Below are 23,583 nucleotides of genomic sequence, written 5' to 3' on the forward strand. Positions count from 1 at the left end.
TCCTTCGCCTAGAAAACGACGAACCATTCTGTACATTAATTTGATAGAAAATGTCATACACCGTGTTTCTAAAGAACGACACATTGGTTGCATAGAAACTCGGCGTCCGGACAGTTCTCATTATTTTATTCTGCTCTATGAAAATCAATCTTCTTAACGCGATTTCAAAGACACGCGCTGCTGACCCACTGGAATGTTACCTATGAGTATCTCTCATAAGTCAAACAGGGTTTGAGAAACGACAATGAATGCAACTTTAGTGTTGGGAACTAGCGTGCAAATACGAGAGGACTTGAAAAGCGGGGAAGAATCAAGGACTTTTCTAGTTGGGAAGAGCGACGACGAACCATTCTGTACATTAATTTGATAAAAAATGTCATACACTGTGTTTCTAAATAACGACACATTGGTTGCATAGAAACTCGGGCGTCCGGACAGTTCTCATTATTTTATTCTGCTCTATGAAAATCAATCTTCTTAACGCGATTTCAAAGACACGCGCTGCTGACCCACTGGAATGTTACCTATGAGTATCTCTCATAAGTCAAACAGGGTTTGAGAAACGACAATGAATGCAACTTTAGTGTTGGGAACTAGCGTGCAAATACGAGAGGACTTGAAAAGCGGGGAAGAATCAAGGACTTTTCTAGTTGGGAAGAGCGACGACGAACCATTCTGTACATTAATTTGATAAAAAATGTCATACACTGTGTTTCTAAATAACGACACATTGGTTGCATAGAAACTCCCACTGAAAAAAAATTCTCGGCGTTTTTACCAAGGTCCGTTGGTACCTTTACCATCTCACTTTTTTTACCAATTATTGGTAATTTTACAAAGACAGACTGGTAAGCTTACCTAAAACCTGTATTTTTACTGCTTTTTTCAGGTAAGAATGCCACTTTTATTGGAAATCAATTCCCGGTAACTTTGCCATTTTATCTCGGTAATTTTACTACAGTCGATAAAAAATGTTGGCGTTTTTACCAAGGTCCAGTAAAATTACCGAGAAAGTTCATTAATTTTACTGAGATTCTCGGTAAAATTACCAATTCCATAAATGGTAATTTTACCCAGGAAAAACTGGGATCAAATAGAACCCTGAATTTTTGGTAATATTACCTTTTCCTTAGTAAGTACACCGAGATTTTTTTTTCAGTGCGGCGTCTGGACGGTTCTCATTATTTTATTCTGCTCTATGAAAATCAATCTCCTTAACGCGATTTCAAAGACACGCGCTGCTGACCCACTGGAATGTTACCTACGAGTATCTCTCATAAGTCAAACAGGGTTCGAGGAACGACAATGAATGCAACTTTAGTGTTGGGAACTAGCGTGCAAATACGAGAGGACTCGAAAAGCGGGGAAAAATCAAGGACTTTTCCAGTTGGGAAGAGCCCGTTGCAAAAGGGAGACTGGGATTGTGCTCAAAGGAGGCGGAAGCCACCTTCGGAGACGGATCCACACACGTCATGACACTTCCACTTCCCATCAGGAGACCCGATTTCCGGGCCGTCTCCTTCGAGTGAGGCCCCGAGAACACCCCCTCCTCCCGTACCTAGCGCGTTACAGCAATGCTTTCCAGGGGCAGGGGGGCGAGTCGATTTATCACCACTGCTTAGTAATCGTATTTATAACCACCCTCATCCCCCATCCCTCTTGCTCCTTCGGCGGTGCCTGCCCATCTCTCTCCTTCCCGGGATCCCCTTCCGCGCCGCACGCTCATCTAACCAGGGTTGTCGGATCGTTTGCAATTCTCCTCGTTTATCGAAATAAACGACTATGAAATGGGATGCAATAAAAAACAATTTAAAAAACGGGTAACGAGGCTAATTTTCACGAATAAAACCAAAATGTTTCGGGTGAAAACTCAGCCTTCCTCAGTTGGATACACTGGAAAAAAACACACATTGGATCTGAATCACTAAATACAAAAAGGGCACATGTCCAGAAAACCAAATTGTTCAGGAGACCCAAAAAACTGTTTATTTCGTGGTAGATATTTTTTGGATAGTCGTTATATTTAAAAAAAAACCGGCGCGGAGCAAAGCGGAGCGCCGGTTTTTCTAAACAAAATGACTTTCCAAACAATATCTACCACGAAATAAACTATTTTTTTGTGTCTCCTGAACAATTTGGTTTTCTGGACATGTGCCCTTCTTGTATTTAGTGATTCATCTACAGTCCAGACTCTTAGAAACATCGACAAGAAAAAAATACTCTTGATTCAATCAGATTTAAGCTTAAATCAAGAACCAAGCCTCTTAATTTGAGCGGATTGCCTTTTGATTTAAGCTTAAATCTGATTGAATCAAGAGTCCTTTTTCTTATCAATGATTTCAAGAGTCTGGATTCTAGATCCAATGTGTTTTTTTTTTTCCAGTATAAAATCGTAAAAAGAAAACTGGTAATAATCTAAAATGGTACCTGATTTTCATGACGACATTCTCGCTTTGAAAGGTACAGCCAGGTACTATTTTAGATTTTCACCATTTTCCTTTCCACTTTTTTATCAAACTGAGGAAGGCTGAGTTTTCAGCCGAAACGTTCTGGTGTTATTCGTGAAATTAGCCTTTACCGCTTACCCGTTACCCGCTTTTTACATTGTTTTTTTTATTGCACATCTTGTCACGGGCTGCGGAGCGTCAATCATATCTCATGAAATAGAATAGTTGAGGCACGCAATATCAAAATGGCACCGAGTCATCTTCTCAAATTTTAGAAAGCCGCGGAAAACTATGATTTCTATTTCGATGCGATCACTTTTTTTAGACACACTTTTTTTGTGCCTTTTTAATCCTGCATTTTTCAGTTGCGACACCCAAATGGCACGAAATGACGAAAAAATGGGGTAGTCGAGAAGGACGATGTTAAAGGTCGCAATTCAGTTTCAGTTCTTCAGAACAATTTAGTCTGAACTCGCATAAAACCAATGATAATGGTATGGCTTTGAGTATGGCTTGAGACTTTCGTCAAATGTTTTTGCGAGTGTTGGGAAATGTTCAGCGGCAAAAACTGAAAGTCAATGCTATTGAGTCTACACAGATTTTTCCGCTGTTCTGAACAATCTACTTTTCTACCTTATGGTACACTTTGCATACCTCTGTCACAATTAATACACATTCCGTGAATTATTTTGACGGTTTCTTAGAGGCCGCTTGAGTCTGACGGCGATTTTGATGACCTTTGATAAGTATCTAACGGGAGAACTTCGGAAGAAAAGCCTCATGGTGCTAAAGGTTAAAGAAACGAATGAAAGCCCAGCTTTTCCTTATTTGTTGGGTGTTCGTAAATGTCACCAACGATTACGTAATAAACTGTTAAGTGATCAAAATGAGAAACCAAATCCACAAGAAAAGTATTCGAATTTCAAAAGTCATTTCGACCATAAAACTGTGTTTCACGGAAAAAAAACCTCGTGCGTGGGACCCGAAGTTTAGGTCATATGGATCTCTATAAGTTTTCAGATTGAGCATCTGAACACTTAAGGTCTAGCTGTCGAGGTTCGGATCACACATCTGAAGTACTTCAGATGTGAGAACCGAAGTTTTTCGGATGTGAAAACCGAAGTACTTCAGATGTATGAACTGAAGTTTCAGATGTGTGATCCAAACCTCAGCAGCTGGACCTTAAGTGTTCGGATGCTCAATCCGAAAACTTCAGAGATCCATATGACCTAAACTTCGAGTCCCACGCCCGAAGTTTTTTTCTCCGTGTTCAAATAATTCTAAAAAGGATTCTTATTGTTTTTATTTTTTTAAGATCTTTATTTTTAAGAGTAAGTGAATTCCAAGATACCTTCACTTTGAATTTGAGTACAAAAAGTTCTTTTAAATCGAGGAAGAAAACCTTATAGAATTCATTTATCAAATATCTGCTTACTCGTGGAAGATAGTCCTACTTGGAGACCAACCTAATGCTTCCGAGGCGTTCAGGGTATGACGCCTGAGGCAGGGTCGCACGCGTTCTTGTTTTTCAACGTGTGAATTGAGCCGGAAGCGGGTCGCACCGGAGAATGAAGCGAGCGATTTGAGCCTCGCGACGCCTGCGGGGTAGACGACTGCAACCTGCGCGACGCCGGCGGCTGGGTTTTGCATCCTCCGATCTGGCGGGAGCCAGGCCGCGCGCTTTGAAAACTGGTCCACTCGAGGGCGATAATTGGGTCGCAATTAGTGGCTCGCCGGTGGCGCTGCCAATCCGCACGGAAAAATCCGAATATCACAATAAAAGTCCTCTGTCAACTTGTAGGCATGGTGGTATACTTGCCGTGCTAAGGAAGAAGGCCGTATAAACCTTCAGACGTTGCCACATTTCCTTCAATAAAAACCTAATTTACTGGGAACATTGTGCATTTTTTTTTCCATTTTTTCAGACAATGTCTGAAAATGTCTGAAAATTTCAAGAAAAATTACGCATAATCGTTCTTAAAAATACATGTTTTGACTGGGGCAATTTGGCAACTCTCGAATGTTCATACGGCGTTCTTCCTTAGCATGGCAGTATGGAGGCATACAGTTTTTTTATTATTTATTTTTACGATTCAATTGAAAATTACATCATTTTTAAAAAACCAACTGGACAAACAGTGACTTGCCTCTATGCACTGTCATCGGTAGAAACTGGTTGATGTAGACGATCGCTAAAGAGATAGGCCAAGAGATGGCTCTCATCCGTAGAGGATGAATGAATGTTTTTTTTTTACAAATATGTTTTGACGACCAGTCGTTAAGATATATAGACAAGTTCTTATCAATTTTACACCTTTAATACTTTCCTGAGACGGCAATCACTGAACAAATATAGGAAGTATATCATATCAAAAAAAGAAGAGGAAGAGAAAGAAAGTATTTTTACGTAGAAATATGCAGTTTTATAAAATTTATAGCATGGTTGATAGCATTGCATTTTTGAGTGAGAGAATACAGGAATTTCCGAGAATGACCTTTTTTGCCGAAATATATACTGCTCATCTTTCAACCATTTTGTGAATAAGACCTACTTTTTTTGGACAAAAAAACAATTAGAACATAAACATTTTACGTCTTTTGCTGATAGGGTAGGCAACAAAGGGTTTGGATAACGAAGAGCTCGGCTACGACAATTGGTTGAAGGGCTCTACAGCGAAGGGTGCTGCCTGGCGGACTCGTAAGGCGATAGATTCTGTTGTAACCATGGCTGACAGAGCGGACAAAAAAATCAGATTTTTCCCGGAGTCGAGTCCATTAGAAAACCAATTGTATCACATGATTAAAATTGTAACCAGGAGTCCAACGTAGTGACAGGTCACGCGATATTTGTCTCATTCGACCGACTTTGTCTTCGCCAAATCGGATCTCAAACAACGTTAGGTTAGGTTTAGGTTTCAACGGTCACGTTTCTCTTAAACGAATAACGAGAGGGTTCTAATCCTGGGATACCCAAGATTTTTTTATATATAAGTTCTGAGTCTAGTCAAATTGACCCGTATTTAAATGCATGGATTTTGAAGTATTGCTTTATGTTATTCCTATACTCTGGAAGGTAAGAGATACTTTTTTTGAAATTTGCACTTTTTTTCTTACAATCTTGCCGCTTTCTCACCTCCCTTCATCATCCGCCATGTGTAACTCTCTCAGAAGAGAAAGGCGGGTCAATATGATCCGGCCTGGGATTTCTAAAGATAAAAGAGATTTTGCAAGTTAAATTCCCTGACCGACACAACTCTTGTCAAAATATTAATAATTTGACGACATGCTTCCTTTAGGACGCTTCAGAGACCTCTAAACCCCCCCCCCCCTTTCTATCCTCGACAATGGATATTAATTTGGACAAATCAAAGTACATTTCCAGCGAACATAATTTTAACGTTTCTCAAATTTCAAAAATGAGAGACACCTCAATGCGCGTTGATGACAGAGCAGAAAAACAACTATTTGTATTTGATAGATGTCCGTTTTGCATCTGCAAAATTGAAGGCGCGATGGTGCGAGGCAAAAACCCGCAATGCTCTGCTCTAGACTGTCAATGAAGTGTCGCTAAGATTTGGACTTAAGTTGAAAACTATCCCCGATTAGCCGATTACGTCCCTCCTATCTTCAGCTGTGTTGCTCACGTAACCCTCGATGCAACACTACAAATAAGACAAACGGAAAAAAACAGAGCATAAATATACAGCATGGAAAAGGGTGTGCGTTAATGACGGCGCAGAGATACAACTATTCGTGCTTGATGGATGTCCGTTTTGCATCTGCAAAATTGAAGGCGCGATGGTGCGAGGCAAAAACCCGCAATGCTCTGCTCTAGACTGTCAATGAAGTGTCGCTAAGATTTGGACTTAAGTTGAAAACTATCCCCGATTAGCCGATTACGTCCCTCCTATCTTCAGCTGTGTTGCTCACGTAACCCTCGATGCTACACTACAAATAAGAAAAACAGAAACAAACAGAGCATGAAAATACATCATGGAAAAGGGTGCGCGTTGATGACGGCGCAGAGATACAACTATTCGTGCTTGATGGATGTCCGTGTTGCATTTGCAAAATTGAAGGCGAGATGGGGCGAAGCGTGAACTCGTAATGCTCCTCTTTATGCTGCCAAAGAGGTGTCGTTCAGTTTCGGAAGAGTAGTTAAAATACGATGCCAGAATACGTCTCTCTTTCTCCGACTGTGTTGACATTAGATTTTTTCTTTTTTTCCCATTATGATACCTTTCTTCTTTTTTTTAAGGATTTCTTTGTAGACCTACATCTGAGACCGGTACACAACGGCACCGCAACTCCACTCAGAGGAGATAATCGGGTCCATCGGACCCAGCTTGGGATTTTTAGGGGTTGCTGTCAAAAAATGCCCTGACATTCAATTCTTTCTTTTTTTTATAAATTTGATGTCTGGTTCTTTTTTTACGACGTAAACCTAAACCTAACTGACCTATAATGTGTCTTGTCGCCGAAGATTGACAGCTATTGAGCAGAGATAAGTGGACCGGATTTTGCAATGAGGAACCACTATTCATGGCTCATTTTAGAAATCACATTTATGTCATTGGTTTCTCCATGCAGAAAGGTGATTTTATGGAAGAGCCAGAGATAGTGGTTCCTTATTGCAAATAGTAATCCAAGTGTTTGTGGGAGTGACGACTTAAGCATACTACGCCTTGAGTCCTTATTTGTCGTTTTCCGGACGAAAGAGTTTAACTAAATTCAACGTTGAAAAATTTCTACACGTGAACTTAATTTTTTCCGGAATCAATTGAGCTTCCACTGATATTTTCCCTAGGATTAAACGTCAAAATGAGCAACATTTTGCAAATATATTTTATAAGCATTTACTGGCGGAAGTAATATTGCAATCTGGGAATGATTTTATGTTCCCTCGCACGGAGAACGGCGTACTGCCCTCAAATTCGTTGGCAAGCGACTACTACCATGACCGCGTCAAAACGCCTTCAATTGTCCGCATCTGCAACACGGATGTCTATCGTGCAAGCGCTGCCATTCACCGTGGCGTGCGGCAAAGCGCGGAGGTGCTGGCTCGAGCTATGTTTTAAACGAATGTCCTTAATGAAATACAAGAGGAGAAAACTTTTAATAACAACTCAGATATCCCAATGAGAAACAGGAAAAGTAACAACGTTTCCGATAGACGCACCGTGAAATAATTCTCTCGTGGGAGGTAAAAATAAACAAATGGGTAGTGAGAGTGACATTATCGAAAAACAACTTTCCTACCGTACATCGCAGTTTAATTAAGAGAGTTTGAAACATGCGTGTCCGGCTCAAAGCCTTTCGAAACTTCATTCCTATTATCATGCCGTTTTATAAAAAGCAAAAGCACGATTAGAGTCATGTGAAAGTTTCGACAGGAGGAAAAAGTTAAGGTTTGACGGAAATACTTGCTGGCTTTGTACGATTCAGTAAATACTGACTTTCTTAAATTTACCTACTTAACTATTCAAGGACTTTCTACTTTGTGAAGCACTATTTTTATGAGCTGCAAGTACTTTTCATAATCGAGAGGTCGTTTTATTACGTGCAATAATCGAAGATAGATTGATCGTTAACAGTAAATCTCTTTTGTTTTGAGTCTGAGTTTAACCGCTGTCGTTCCTATGAGAAGCCTTAATTAGGGTGCCAAGGAAAAACACCGTGTGAGCATTCGAGCGTTGCCAAACCTCGAAAACTTGCCAACCAATAGGACACAATTTTCCTGCAAAACTTGTGAATGGCTTCCGTTGAATTTATTAGACAGTGTGACTCATAATTCCATCTAGGGCTCAACATTTCCACGAACAATTCTCATAACTTTATTCAAAATTAATTTATCTTGCAGGACAAAAATTGGCAAAATTTAATCGCTCACATGGCGTTTTTCCTTGGCAGGGCAGTATCCAGATCCACCCCTGAAAGTTCCACCACCTCCTTCTCCTCAACCTCTTCCGAGCAACACATCGTTAGCCCTCAGTGGCATGGCGTGCTTTCGATTTATCTACCATTTAAACCTATGGAAAAGGATCGATAAACAGGGTGTCCGCAACGAACACCTTGAAAATCGATTCTTTACCATAACTTCAAATGGGGAAAAATCGATAATCGATTATTGACGCCTCACGACTGTTGGCCCCTGCATACTTCAAACGTTCTCGAATGAGCTTCGTCGATCGATAGCATTGCTACGATGGAGATTGATCGAAAACGATTCAAAAATCGATTATTTTTCGACCCCTCATGAAGAGACGCGCCATTGTGAAGGTGCGCCTATTCAACTCGGGGGAAAATCTTTCGTCAATCATCTCCTACCCGTCCCCAACACGAGCCCTCTTGAAATTAGCTTGTTTTCTGTGGCACTCGGCCAATTCCCTCCCCTATTCCCTGCCGTCGCGGTGTTTTATAATAATAACCGACATTTGTCACCGCACTCCACCCCACCCCACCTGACGCTTTTTTGTCGTATCTGATTCCAGGGCAAACTCACTTGGTATCCTTCTTATGATAAGGACCGGAGGAATGCCCATCATCCTTCTAAATTTTTGTGATAGAGAATTTTATTCACAGAGAAACCTACCTGGTTTTTTCAGTCCTCTTGAGAGCTCTTGTTTCACCTCACACGAACATTCGAAGACTTTCTGAACTGCGGCGGCTTTTGCTTCAAAGAATTCGATTTTTCTTTTTACTCCCTTCAGGCCTTCATAATTTTGTATTCGTAAAACTCAGTAAATTATTCGATTAATCGGTAAATAATTTCAGTTTATCATTAATTGTAATTACTACGAATTTGGAAATTAGAAATAACATTTTTTCCGCCATTATTTTCAACAGAAAGAGCAACTATTACTCGCCCGTCCTTACCTACTCTCACCGTGAATCGCCTCCATTTTTTGGGGCAATAAGGATCTCCATGGGGCTCAGTGGTTGCACTCTCCGTTAGAGGATACTTTGGGCCAAAAATACGCGTTTTGCGCATTATACCACCTCACTGGAAAAAAAAAAAAAAAAAAAAAAAAAAAAAAAAAAAAAAACCACACATTGAATCTTGAGTCCTGACTCTTGAAAACATTGACAAGAAAAAATACTCTTGATTCAATCGGATTTTTGCTTGAATCAAAACGAAATCCGCTTAAAAGAGGCTTGGTTCTTGATTTAGGCTAGATTCTGATTAAATCAAGAGCACACTTTCTTGTCGATGTTTTTAAGAGTCTGAGCTCTAGATCCAATGTGTTTTTTTCCGGCGCTATACTCGGTGACTGAAATACGTGCTTGGATAACTTTCCGGATTCTTCTTGAGAAAAATATTTTGCCGGTGGACAAGAAAAATCTCCGAAAATTCATATCTCTGCAGCTGACTCAAAACCGCTAAAAATCAAAGTACATGTTTTGGTAGTCTCACCGTCGCTATTCGTTATCAAACAGGATAAGCTGAAGCTACAAAAATCGCGACTAAGTAATTCTCAGCTAATGAACTCAGTATGCGCAGAGTTTCGGGCATTTTTCGAGACAAAATGGCGCCTTACAGTGAGATAGAACCGAGAGTAAATCTCCGAACACAGCCTTTTTTGAAAAGTGTACCCGGCGCGGCATAGACTAGTTTCAGGTTCTAGTATAGCTCAAAAATAACTTTTGCTTCTTTAATTCCATCACTAAGTTCCAAGACTTTTTGGGTCCTCCTGCTATTGTACGAAAATTGACTGTGAGAAGATTTTAAAAACTGCACCTCTGATCCTCAATTCAATACGTTGGTAAGGTCTTGCTGACGGAGATGATCGGTTCGATGCGGATAGTCAACAAGACTTGTTTCACAAAGCGAAATTGCATAACCATTTGATTGAAGGCACTTGAACTTGATTGAGGCGCACTGTTATTATCCGAAAAGATGGGTTGAGTACCAAATGGTGTCTACCTACATTATAGCATCATGTTCCATTAAAAATGCTGAGCTTTCAATACCTACTTAATGAGAAGTATAACGCATAAAATAGGAATTTTTGGAAAACAAAATTGAGGAACGAGGCGTTTTGAGTGAAAATATTTTTGTGGTTTATTTGGTGAAAAAATTGAATATACTACGTGCAGCCTAATATTAGAGTAAGGTACATTTAAATCGTTAGCTTTCATGGAATTTTCTAACTAGAATTATTGTTATATATTTGCCTGTATCATATTATTACACGCATCCTTCATATCGACGGTGAAACTACCAGACCACGTATCTTATTTGCTGTGTTTAAAAATCTCCACTCTCATTTAATTTTTTTTTTTTTTTTTTTTTTTTTTTTTTTTTGGAAGGAGAAGAAATCAGTATCATCTCTTGAAATTTTTACAGTTTTCTTCGCAAAGAGAAGAAAAACACGGTGGTTTTCAAAAAGTGCGGTCGAGTTATCCTCGTTTTAAAAAATAAAGTATGACAGGAAGTCTGCAACGTCGCGAATCCGAGATACATTGTCTGATAATTTCACCGTCGATATCCTTCTCATACCATCCTGTAAAAGCCATCAGCTCCATCACTTTCACACTCTTTCCCCTCCTGATCGTTAGTGTCCTTATCTTATTGCATCATCCTCAAATGCAAATTAGCTGTATGACTGTCGCAGTGTTGCACCTCCATGGCAATTTAACTTTTAAAAAAGATTCAGTACATTAGTTAATCTCTCTGTGCTCCAGCCTTCTTCAATCTTCAATAAATTATGTAAATATTAGTTCATCACTTTGCATGAACCGTTTCACGAATTTTACCCAGCCATTCAAACTCATTATCTCTCCTCTGTTTCTACAGTTTCTTTTAAATTTAAGGCTGTATCATCGTGTCTTGTCTCGCCAGACGTATAGTGCGGCGATCGGCGCGAACGCATGTTAGAGCCTGGGAGAGTGCAAGAATACTTCACGCATTGCGCCAAACAGTGCGGTCGCTGGTCAATCGCTGCGAATCGCAAATCGGCTCCTAATAAAGTACCTTATTATAGGGAGAGTATGGACAACTCGAAAATTTGGAGGATAGGTCTGATCACTGATCAGGTCATGTAGCTTTTGGGTCCCAAAAGGGCTGCCAACCTTAAACTCGAATTATCCAGTGGTACTAATCTTCACAATGCTTACGACCCGTCGTTTCATATCTGATAAAAAACTATAAAAGCACGCATAGAACTTTGATTTCGCAAAAGTTTTCTCAAATTTAAATTATTAAGATCAATCCTGATGATCCTTAGATCAATTCTCCTACAGTTGTCACTTGAGTACAAGTTATTGGCAATGAGGGGGAAGTGGAGCTCAGGCAGAGTCAGATTCCTTTGAATGTGAGTAAATCCTTGGAAAAAAATGTGCGGCTGAAGTTAATTATTAATTTTTAAGCTTCTCGAGAACTACAAAAGAAGCATGTCTCGCAAAACGTTGGAACATTTTGAAGCTAATACAAAGCTTGGCAACATATTTTACGGCTAATTTCATGGTATTAATGACAGCACTACCAGGAGAAGAGGAAGACAAATATTTCTTCTGAAAAAGAAATCCTCGACTTTTGCGCAGGCAGCTCGTAAAAAATATGTTCCTTTCGTTCCGTGAAACTATTTTTATCATTACTTTGATCAAAATAGTTAGATTCTACTTTTTCTAGGTAATAGTTACATAGAAGAAAAACCAGCAGTGAAGATTTAACACTTTAATTTTATTTGAGAACTTTGTACATACAATTTTACATTTACAATTCATAAATTTACAAGTAAAATGTATACAATGCACAAATCGTAGAACAAAATATTCAACCCAGAGTAATACGCTTGGTTGAAAAATTACAGAGATTGAGAGATATCATGTGATCCCAGTTAGCATTTTATTTTCGGAGAATATCCGTAAGAAAATCCCGCGTCTTCGGATCATTTAAAATATTTTAACAATATTCTCACAAAAACCAAACTAAATGCATTTTGTGAGGATATTCTGAAAATATAATGAAATCATGCAAGTAACCAACATTCTCCGAATATCCTGCTGCTTTTGTAACTTCGCATTTAAGTCTCTTCCCGTAGCACGGGTTACATAATCGCCTACTAGAAGGCGCTACAAGAATTGTCCGCACCTAGCGGCCCTCTATGCGGTTACAGGCACCAGGCAGGAAGGAGGCACATAAAATAGTGATCTGTTCTTGCAAAAAAAAAAAATTTAAAAACTGCAGCAAAAGGCATCGGCAAAAATAGACCTGCCAGGAAAACTAGATATAATTATATTGGGAATGTAACTCTCGACGAAAGCTCGTTCAATCTATTGGATTGTGTCGAATATGACATAGTGAGTATTATTTAAAAATATTATTTAGATTGGTTTGAAGTTCGGTTGAGGACAGCGATAACACACACATATTCACACTTTTGGAAAAAATTTGGCGACTTTGAAACGGTCGATAATCTTTTAAGGTTGAAAATATTATGTGTTAAATTTTATTAACTGCAGCGCGGTGGCCGCGAATTTACCCTCATACAGGGTACACGGAGAGAAAAGGTCACGTGATTTCCACAAATTTTCTCGTTGTCAAAAAACCATTTTATTTTGCTGGTGTGATAACCACCCCCGCTGTTAAGGTTACAAATTCCCTACGTTTAAATAACAAGAAAAATTGTTGCTACACTAACATTGTTTGTTACTGCTGATTTGGCATTGTTATTGTTGAATGGACTGAAAAAAATGCCGCATTAGCAAAACGTGTACTTACTTGGATAGCAAAAACAAGAGTGTGAATTTTACTTATCAGTTACTGTCGAAGATACAACATTAACTGTCGACACAACCACAGTCCATGATGAAGGAGCAATTGCATTGTTGATTATTTACATTGAGGTTGAAATGGTTGCAATACTTGATTCAGCTGAGCCTGAGGGAAGAACGGTATCAAATGAATCGCATCAAATGAGCAGTGCATTCCAAAGTGAGACGATCAACGAACCACACCGTGAGGCGAGCAATAAATCCCGAAGTGCGACGAGCAATGATTTCCAAATTGCGACGAGCAATGATTTTCAAATTGCGACGAGCAATGAATCCAACAGAATGTCCGCACTTCTTTAGAAGTAGACACATCCAGTTTGATTATTTGCCAACTATTAGCGACATCCACACCAGAGAGGACTCGTCCTAACTCAAACACAGCGAGCTTAATTACTCCACAGCCATCAGTTACCTCTGTCCTGAGACAGGCTCCTTCGAACACAGACACAACTAGCTCGATCGCTCTCGAACAGTCAGTTGCATCTACATCGGCAGAAGCTACTAACGATCATGAGAATAATCGAGGAACCACTAACAATGGTGAGGAAACAGAAGATTTCTCAATGAAAGATAATGAGTTAGTAACCTTCCTACAATTATCAACAGACGGCAAATCTATTATCACTTATTATGAAAAGAACCAGTATCGGTTGAATTCTACTAAACGTAGTTTACGTAAAATGAAAAGTTAAATTTTTTTTTTTTTTTTTTTTTTTTTTTTTTGTGTATGTTCATGAAATAAGTCCAGTCCAGTGTTGTACCCTTCATACTGCAGGTAAATTGATGCATTATGAGTAAAAGAAAGAAGAATTTGACTCAGATTGACTTAGAAAATTTGTTTCTAGATTCTGACAGTGAAGACGATGTCTCACTCAGTGATGATATTGAGAGTGACCCAAGTGGTGGTGGTGATGGCCCTTTAGTTGATAACATTTCTGACTCTAATTCTGATGATGACGATGAGGATTACTGCCAATCTGATAACACGGTGCATGACTCTAGCTCTTCGGAAAGCTCCGACTCGGTTGAAGATGATCTGTTGGCTCCTGGTCCTAGCAGTGTGATTCCTTTGCAAAATGTGATTCCTTTTTCCTCTCCTGATCCTGTCCTTGGAAATTCTTTGGCTCCTGTCACAACAAACAATGTTCCTGGTCGTACCACAAAACAGGTAGTTCCTAAGCGAACAGCTGCCGCTCCAAAGAAGCGAGCTAAGAAAGCAAAGACTGATGAATGGGACTGGTCTGAACTTCCAGATCCGAATTGCAGCAATACAGAAACTGCCACCCGATTTAGAACAGAGATGTCCATAAAACCCCTCCTAGACTCTTAAAGAAACACTATATCCAAGAGCCATCAAACCTACTCTAAATAATGAATACCTACTAAGCACCTCTATTGTCAAAGGAAGAAATAGTAACCATATGAATTGAAATATTATTATGTTGTATAATATGTATTATTATGTTGTAAATGTATTATTATGTGTTATTATGTATTATTATGTTGTATGTTGTCGTATGTTGTTACTAACAATAATGACATTTACTTTTACAGATAAACCAGGACCTTCGAATGAAAACCAACAACTTGAACGCAAAGAAACTAATAGAGAGACAAATCCTATTAATAAGGGAAAAGAAGTCAAAATCAAAGACTTTATGGAACATCCTTATGAATTAGTATTAGAAAATGTAAAACAGATGAAAAACGTGGAAAGGGAGGACTTGAAAGATGTAACAGAAGAGTTTAATTTTTCAGGTTTCGCTAGTATAGCAAAAATGCCAGATAAAAAACAAGTATATGTAATTGGAATGATTTCGCATGTATATGAAAAAAAAACTTGGGGTACAAGTAAAAAAACTAGCGAAAGAAGGACTGTTAAAATAAAGGATTATGATAATGAAGAAATGTCATTCACTCTGTGGCACAAAATGAAAGATCTAATAACGCCAGCTGATGTGAACAAAACCATAGAAATAAGAGGAGGACACACAACAACGTACCAAGGAGTCAAAAGCATTACTGTTGCAAATGCAGAAATAGATACAGGGTGATCCAAAAGTCCCTTCCACCCCCTCTAACTTTTTACCTAATTGAGGTAAAGATTTGAAACTTGGGGGATATTCCTCGGTCAAAGGAAGCTACTTTTTGGCCCCCCTAAAATTTTCAGGGGGGCCCCCCTTGGGGGGCAACGACCCCCAACTTTTAATTTTCAAATGGGAAGACCCCCTTTGTGATAGCTCGTTCGAAAGAGCATAAAAAAAGAAAACTTTTCGCGCAAACCCGAAGTCAATATCTCAAACCGTTTCAAAATGGCAGCCGGTTAAAGTTCAAAATGGCCGAAAATTCACACCGGTTATTTGTCGATGGATTTGCGCGAAAATCGGTATGTAGGGGTATTTTGACACGAGAAAAACGAATTTGACGTTAGATTTTCAAAAAAACCGACATTTCCAAAATGGCCGCCGGTTAAAGTTCAAAATGACCAAAAATTGATTTTTTTAGAAATCTAAGTTCAAATTTGTTTGTCTTATGCCATAATACTCTCAAATTTCGAGGTTTTAGGCAAATCCATCAGCAAAAAACCGAGGTGACAATTTTCGGCCATTTAAAACTTTAACCGGCGGCCATTTTGGATATTTCGGTTTTTTTGAAAATCTAACGTCAAATTCGTTTTTATCGTGTCAAAATACCCCTATATACCGATTTTCGCGCAAATCCATCGACAAATAACCGGTGTGAATTTTCGGCCATTTTGAACTTTAACCGGCCGCCATTTTGAAACGGTTTGAGATATTGACTTCGGATTTGCGCGAAAAGTTTTCTTTTTTTATGCTCTTTCGAACGAGCTATCACAAAGGGGGTCTTCCCATTTGAAAATTAAAAGTTGGGGGTCGTTGCCCCCCAAGGGGGGCCCCCCTGAAAATTTTAGGGGGGCCAAAAAGTAGCTCCCTTTGACCTAGGAACATCCTCCAAGTTTCAAATCTTTACCTCAATTAGGTAAAAAGTTAGAGGGGGTGGAAGGGACTTTTGGATCACCCTGTATATATTAGAATGAAACCACTCCTTCCCCAGCCCGCATCCAAAAAACCTATTATTCCCACTTCCCTCAGGAAATTCCTGGTAGTGACCAAAAAGCAAAGCCAACCAAAAGGTGTGTGGTGTGTGCTGCCAAAAAAAAAAAAAAAAAAAAAAAAAGGAGTGAGACGAGGTATCGTTGTGACCGATGCCAAGTGGCTCTGCACGTCACACCGTGTTTCAAACTTTATCACACCAAGAAAGATCTTGCCAAAGCATGTTGAAACCAAAGCATGCAACTGTATGGTTTTTTGTAAAATGCTTGCATTTTTTATTTCTTTATTTGTATCCTTGTTGACTCCAGTCCTATCCTATATATGTGCACTGAAATAAACCCCAAGTTTTTCTTTCACCCGGAATTTTTTTGCTTCACTTTATTTTTATACTTACACTCCTAATTAGAGTTTTCCTTCATATTTTTTTTCACTTTTACTAAACAACACTATTTTATACTGACTGAGAATGTTTCTAACCATTTGCATGTATTTTTCTGATGTTATTATCTACTCAATAGCAACAATATTCTGAAGCCCGAAGAGTTTGGCGAGAATGCGTTGGGGACTCAGCGCTTACTAAAAAGATTATACCCGAAAAATCAATCTCACCCACAGTTCACCAAGTTTTGTGTCATGGCGAATACCTTTTCAAGGCTAACACCTTACCGTTGGGAACTCTATCAGAGGAAGCTCAGGAGGCAGGTCACAAGCTGTACTGACTTTTTAGACTGACGAACACCCTTAAAATATCCGCGGACCGAGTCACTGCAGACGTTTACCGAAGCTGAAACCGCGACCTAACTGTTGATCGCGGGTAATTCGGAGCGAATGAACTGAGGAAAATTGGCGAGCTTTCCCTCGACTTTGCCCGCGGCCGGTTACCTAGTGTCTTTCTGACCGGTGTATGGCCCGTACACCCGCGACATCGCGTATGAGCCCCCAGTTCGAGAGCCCTCCGCGCGCGAAGATTATCCCGCCTCTTATTGTGATCCTTATTGTGACCCTATAGTGTTCTATCTCGATACTTCTCTGGTGGTGTATCTCGTTATATTGTGTACGGTGTATCTGGATTATACATACATAGATTGTGCCACAAACTTCCTAGCGGTTTTCCTGATTCCTGCTACCCTCTGCCAATACAGCTTCACTAGCCTCCGCATTGCGGGTAAGCAACTCACTCACATCTTGAGCCCTCCCCTCTCCCCCCCACTGGTGGGCTCACATCGGCATTGGCACCCCCCGCGTCGCATGTTGGAGGCGCCGGGAAAGCATGCAGAAGCATGGAAAAGGACCTGACATACTTCATTATGGAAAACCACCTTCTCGACGAGTTTGATGACTTAATTGCCTCACTAAGAACCTCACGCTTCTTAACGAAGAGCGGATGGAAACCGACAACGAGAAGATTGCAACGGAGCAAACCACCGATGCCTCCTTCCCGGAGGTTCCAGTTGTACGGGCTCGCAGAAAGAGGCGTATGTTTGTGCGAATTTTTATTTTCAAAAAAAATTTCAAAAATTTTCAAAATTTTTTTTTTTCATTTTTTTTTAAAATAAAAAAGACGAACCTCTAGGCTTCAAAACAAGATCTAGTTCAAGTTTTTCCGATGAACCGTTGAAAAGTAACAGCCGTTCAAAGTTTTATCGGACGTAAAAAAACTCAATTTTTTCCAAACTTTGAAATTCCGTATAAAATTAACCGAGCGACCAAATGACCTAAAATTTGGGGAATATTTCTTTTTCAATAGGAACTTGCAGCACACCAAGTTTGAACATGATCCGAGAGGTCAAGGTTCAAAACCTTCGTTGAGTTGACATGGAATGACCCTGTTGTGTACAATAACATTTGAAGCACTGATGTTAATCGAAGTATCTTTTCTATGTATCTTATCAAAATATACTTCAGAATGGGTTTTTTTATGTCATTTATTTCGTTCCAGTGAACGGAATGTCAGAGGAAGACATAATAAGCCTTTTGCTAAAACAAGTTAGACCGCCACCCCCGCCGCCGCCACCAGCCTTCAGCACAGCCCCCCAAGGGTGGGGGTACGTAGGTGGGTCTTCATGCTGGCCACAACCTGTCAATGTCAACCCAGTAGGATGGCCGCAACGTGATACGCTACAGGTAACATGATAAACTCTCAAAAAGGAGCTTCGGAGGAAAAATTTCACGCGGAAAAGTTTCCATCGCATTTGTGCCGTAAGTATACTTAATACTTCCTTTATAATACTCTGGCTCTGTTTAATCCAGACAATCGAACTGCAACTGGTTTTATCTCTGAGCCATCACAAGCAGTCGTGAACTTGATTCGGAATCAGATTATCAGTACATAATTGTAATTTTGAGTCTGATGCATACTGTTGTAAGTTAATCAAATGTGCTTTACATTGAGGAGAGTCTATGAATTTGTTGCTGTACTTCACGCACAGCCGATCACTTTATGTAATGTTATATTTATGCAATGCGAGCAAGAATCTCTAGTGTTGCCAGCTTTTGGCCAATCCTTCGCTACATTACAAAGAAAAGATTTCTTACGTGGTTACTTCTCATTACCAGTCAGGAACTCTTCATTTCAATGAATGTCTAGTAAAGTCCTTCCCTTTTTGAATTCAATTTGTCTGAAAGAAGTTAAGATTAGAATATCTAATTTGCTCCTCTCCATGTATAAAAAAATTGGCTGTCTATTGACGCTCTCCCTGTTCGCTATACATTGTATATCTCTCTCCTGGGGGCATTTAGCTGTCTCAAGATGTTCTTGGACTGTCCCTGCATTTGGGGTAAATGTTTGCTTTGTTTATTTCTATGAGTGACATTTTTCCTTTCTTACTCTTTCACAGTGCCACTTCCCTAAGAGTCAGTATGATAATATCACTGAAAGTCGGTTGCGGCCAGATGCTGTTCCTCTCGGGCTCCCCACTCACACGATAAACCAGTGTGAATATTTGGATGAGCCAACCTTGGTGAGTGTTTTTAATCTCATGATTTAATTGACCATTTCTTCACAGATAAGCATTTTTACATGATTTGCCCCTGTCTAACTTATTACTTATTAATGATCCAGGTCCAATTTCATGTTGTAAGAATAGGTAAATTTGAGATAAGTTGAAGTGATTGATTGAGCTGTTGCTACCAGCTGTAAAAAAAGAACCTCATATCTCTCTAGTAGACAACGTCAGGGGTTCTGTATCAGAAATTCATGAAAAATGAAAATTGTTAGGTTTCTTCTATTGTTTTGCAGGATAATGATCTGGTCAAAGGGACAACGGAAGTGCAGCATGAGGAAATCGGTGAAGCAGAGCTACGTTCTATATTGACGGCAATCAATGAAGAAGTACAACTGAGCGGTTGCATTCACCACTGCAAAAATGTCAAAGGAAATCGACACAACCAGCGTGCATGGAGGCCATTTCCATTTAAATCATCCGTCACATTCTTACGGCGCAATGATACAACTATTTGGACTCTCCGGAATGCGTGAGGTATCACGCCGCATTTGAAGGCGTTTTCAAAACAGCCAAGTTCCGTTATCGGAATAGTCGTTTTGCATAGTTCATATTATTTTATTTCCATTTCTAACCACTTGTTTATTTATAATCCTCCTATAAAAATTACCCATTTGCTATGTACAATTCTAGCTGTAGCGCACTTCAGCCATGCATTCTCCAATGCAAAAATGTTAACGGAAATCGACAAGCCCAGCATGCATGGATGCTATCTCCATTTAAATCTTTCGTCACATTCTTACGGCGCAATGACACAACTATTTAAACTCTCCGGAATGCGTGAGGTATCACGCCGCATTTGAAGGAGTTTCCAAAACAGCCAAGTTCCGTTATCGAATAATCGTTTTTCATAGTTCATATTCTTTTGTTTTCATTTCTAACCACTTGTTTATTTTTAATCCTTGTAGAAAAACCACCAATTTGTAAATACAATTCTAGCTGTAGCCCACTTCAGCTATGCATTCACCACTGCAAAAATGTCAAAGGAAATCGACAAGCTGGATCCCTGGTACCGCGGCCCGGGCCCCGGAGGGGGCCCATGTTACCCGTGAAAAACCACTACGAATTCACATGCAACCCTTGTTTCGTAAAAAAAAGTGAACAATTTACCCTAAAAATTTCGCAAAAGGTGAATAGATTTTCAGAAACACGCTGGGGCACTGTAGAATTCTTCTTAAATTTTCAAAGTAGTATACTTCTTGGAAAATGAAAAAATTAAACACTAAGAAGTGGCCCGAAACTGTATGTAACAAGGTGGAGAAATGGTGCTGGGTCCACACCATTTCGCGGGGAAACAAAGCCAAGAAATACCAAAAATTAAAATTAGAGTCAAAAATAAATTTTTAGAACTCTAATGCGCACCAGTACGAAACTGAGGGGGGAGAGTGTTCAGCTCAGGCAGTTTTCTGCTGTTGCAGATTCATTTTTGCAGTGGTGAATGCATAGCTTAAGTGCGCTACAGCCTACAGCTAGAATTGTAAATAGCAAATGTGTAATTTTTATAGGAGGATTATGAATAAACAAGTGGTTAGAAATGAAAACAAAATACTATGAACTATGCAAAACGATTATTCAGATATCGGAACTTGGCTGTTTTGAAAACGCCTTCAAATGCGGCGTAATACCTCACGCATTCCGGAGAGTTCAAATAGTTGTATCATTGCGCCTTAGAAATGCGACGGAATATTACAACTGAAATAGCCTTCATGCACGCTAGCCTTTTCGATTTCCGTTAACATTTTTGCAGTCATGAATGCGCTTAAACGCGCTTCAGCTAGAATTTTATTTAGCAAATGGGTGGTTTTTATAGGAGGATTATAATTAAACAAGTGGTTAGAAATGGAAATAAAATAATATGAACTATGCAAAACGACTATTCCGATAACGGAACTTGGCTGTTTTGAAAACGCCTTCAAATGCGGCGTGATACCTCACGCATTCCGGAGAGTTCAAATAGTTGTATCATTGCGCCGTATGAATGTGACGGAAGATTTAAATGGAAATAGCCTTCATGAAACGCACTTCGAAAGAATTCAATGCTGAGCCTTACGAAAAAGGACACAAAGAAAACGGAGAGTTCGGAATCTCACCGCTTCATGCAAGGATCAGAAGCATGGAGTTCCTACTTCAACTCGCATTTGAAAAACCAATTGGTTTTAAAATCAAACGAAAAAAAGAGAGTTCAACCGAATGGAGAGCTAGACCCAAGGCTGAAAGAGACAGAATAATTGCTGAGCATAAGACACGAGAAGCCGAGAGAGTGGCCAAAGTCAAGATTGAAAAGGAAAGAAGAATTTCAGAGTTTAAAAAGAAAGCAGGATTTCCCAGACAAGGGTTCGGAAATACAAATGATGGGAATAGTTCAAGAAGATTCTTTGAAAATGTTGATGTGACATCGTAAATCTTAGACATGAAACCTGAGATTATAAGAGGTTTGTAAACATCTTGAATCTACTCAATAGCAACAATATTCTGAAGCCCGAAGAGTTTGGCGAGAATGCGTTGGGGACTCTGCGCTTACTAAAAAGATTATACCCCGAAAAATCAATCTCACCCACAGTTCACCAAGTTTTGTGTCATGGCGAATACCTTCTCATTGAGCCCACGTCTAAACGCCATTTTTTCTCCTTTCAAATGCCGTTATCACCCATGGATTTCTCGCTTAGCCCGATCCAGGTTTCCAGCGACGAAGATGACCTGCTCGAACTCGTCCCAGACCCTAAGCTTCTTCTGCAGACCCCTCCCACGATCCGGGCCCTCATCGAGGAAGCAAAAACTCTGCCAAACACGTCACGGAAGGTCAAGCTCATCTCTCCCAAGGCCGCCTCATCTGGCCCGACGAAGCGAAGGCAAACCAAGCCACAGCTGGTGACCGGCAAGGGCCCGTCCAAGCCTACCACCACGCTCTTGACGACCGGCAAGGGCTCCACCAAGTCCACCTCATCTCTGACAACTGGCACAGGCAAGCCCAAGAAATCTCTGCTGGCCCGCCCCATCCGCCGCCTGACGAGGCCTTCCCCATCACGCGCAAGTAAGTCACCAGCCCCAAGTAAGGAGGCCATCGCCCGCGCTCAGAAAAGGCTCAAGTCTGCTCCATCGTAATTCCATCGTTATTCTCAGGAGGCAGGTCACAAGCTGTACCGACTTTTTAGACTGACGAAAACCCTTAAGATATCCGCGGACAGAGTCAGTGCAGACGTTTGCCGAAGCTGAAGCCGCGACCTAACTTCTGATCGCGGGAAATTCGGAGCGAATGAACTGAGGAAAATTGGCGAGCTTTCCCCCGATTTTGCCCGCGGCCGGTTAATGTCTTCCTGACCGGTGTATGGCCCGTACCCCCGCGACATCTCGTATGAGCCCCTAGTTCGAGAGCCCTCCGCGCGCGAAGATTATCCCGCCTCTTATTGTGATCCTTATTGTGACCCTATAGTGTTCTATCTCAATACTTCTCTAGTAATGTATCTCGTTATATTGTGTACGGTGTGTCTGGATTATACATACATTGATTGTGCCACAAACTTCCTAGCGGGTTTCCTGCTTCCTGCTACCCTCTGCCAATACAGCTTCACTAGCCTCCGCATTGCGGGTAAGCAACTCACTCACACCTTGAGCCCTCCGCCCCCCCCCCCCCCCCCTGGTGGGCTCACATCGGCATTGGCGCCCCCCGCGTCGCATGTTGGAGGCGCCGGGAAAGCATGCAGAAGCATGGAAAAGGACCTGACATACTTCATTATGGAAAACCACCTTCTCGACGAGTTTGATGACTTAATTGCCTCACTAAGAACCTCACGCTCCTCAACGAAGAGCGGATGGAAACCGACAACGAGAAGATTGCAACGGAGCAAACCACCGATGCCTCCTTCCCGGGGGTTCCAGTTGTACGGGCTCGCAGAAAGAAGCGTATGTTTGTGCGAATTTTTATTTTCATGTTTTTCCTCTTTTCTTGTTTCAGTGAGTTTTGAAGAATCGGACACTTCAATTGAGGATAATTTCTCCCATGAGACTAAGGAGAAGACCCAGCATTTAAAAAATTATTCCGAGCCATTAGAAGATATCATAAAAGGCTGCGAAGAAACTCATTAGTACCGAATGCATCTTTATTTCACTTCCAACCAGACTCCTCTCTTTTGGTCACTTTTCCAGCATTTGTAAAAGAAAATGGCTACCTTTTGGTGAGTGATCAGTTTTTGCAGTGGTTCCTACCTATATCACTCAATAATGTCAATTAAGTAAAACTACAGGAACTGGCATACGAATCTTAGTTCAACTTTAAATATTCACTAA

This window comes from Bemisia tabaci, chromosome 3 (assembly GCF_918797505.1).
Source record: "Bemisia tabaci chromosome 3, PGI_BMITA_v3".
In the NCBI taxonomy this organism is placed as follows: Eukaryota; Metazoa; Arthropoda; class Insecta; order Hemiptera; family Aleyrodidae; genus Bemisia; species Bemisia tabaci.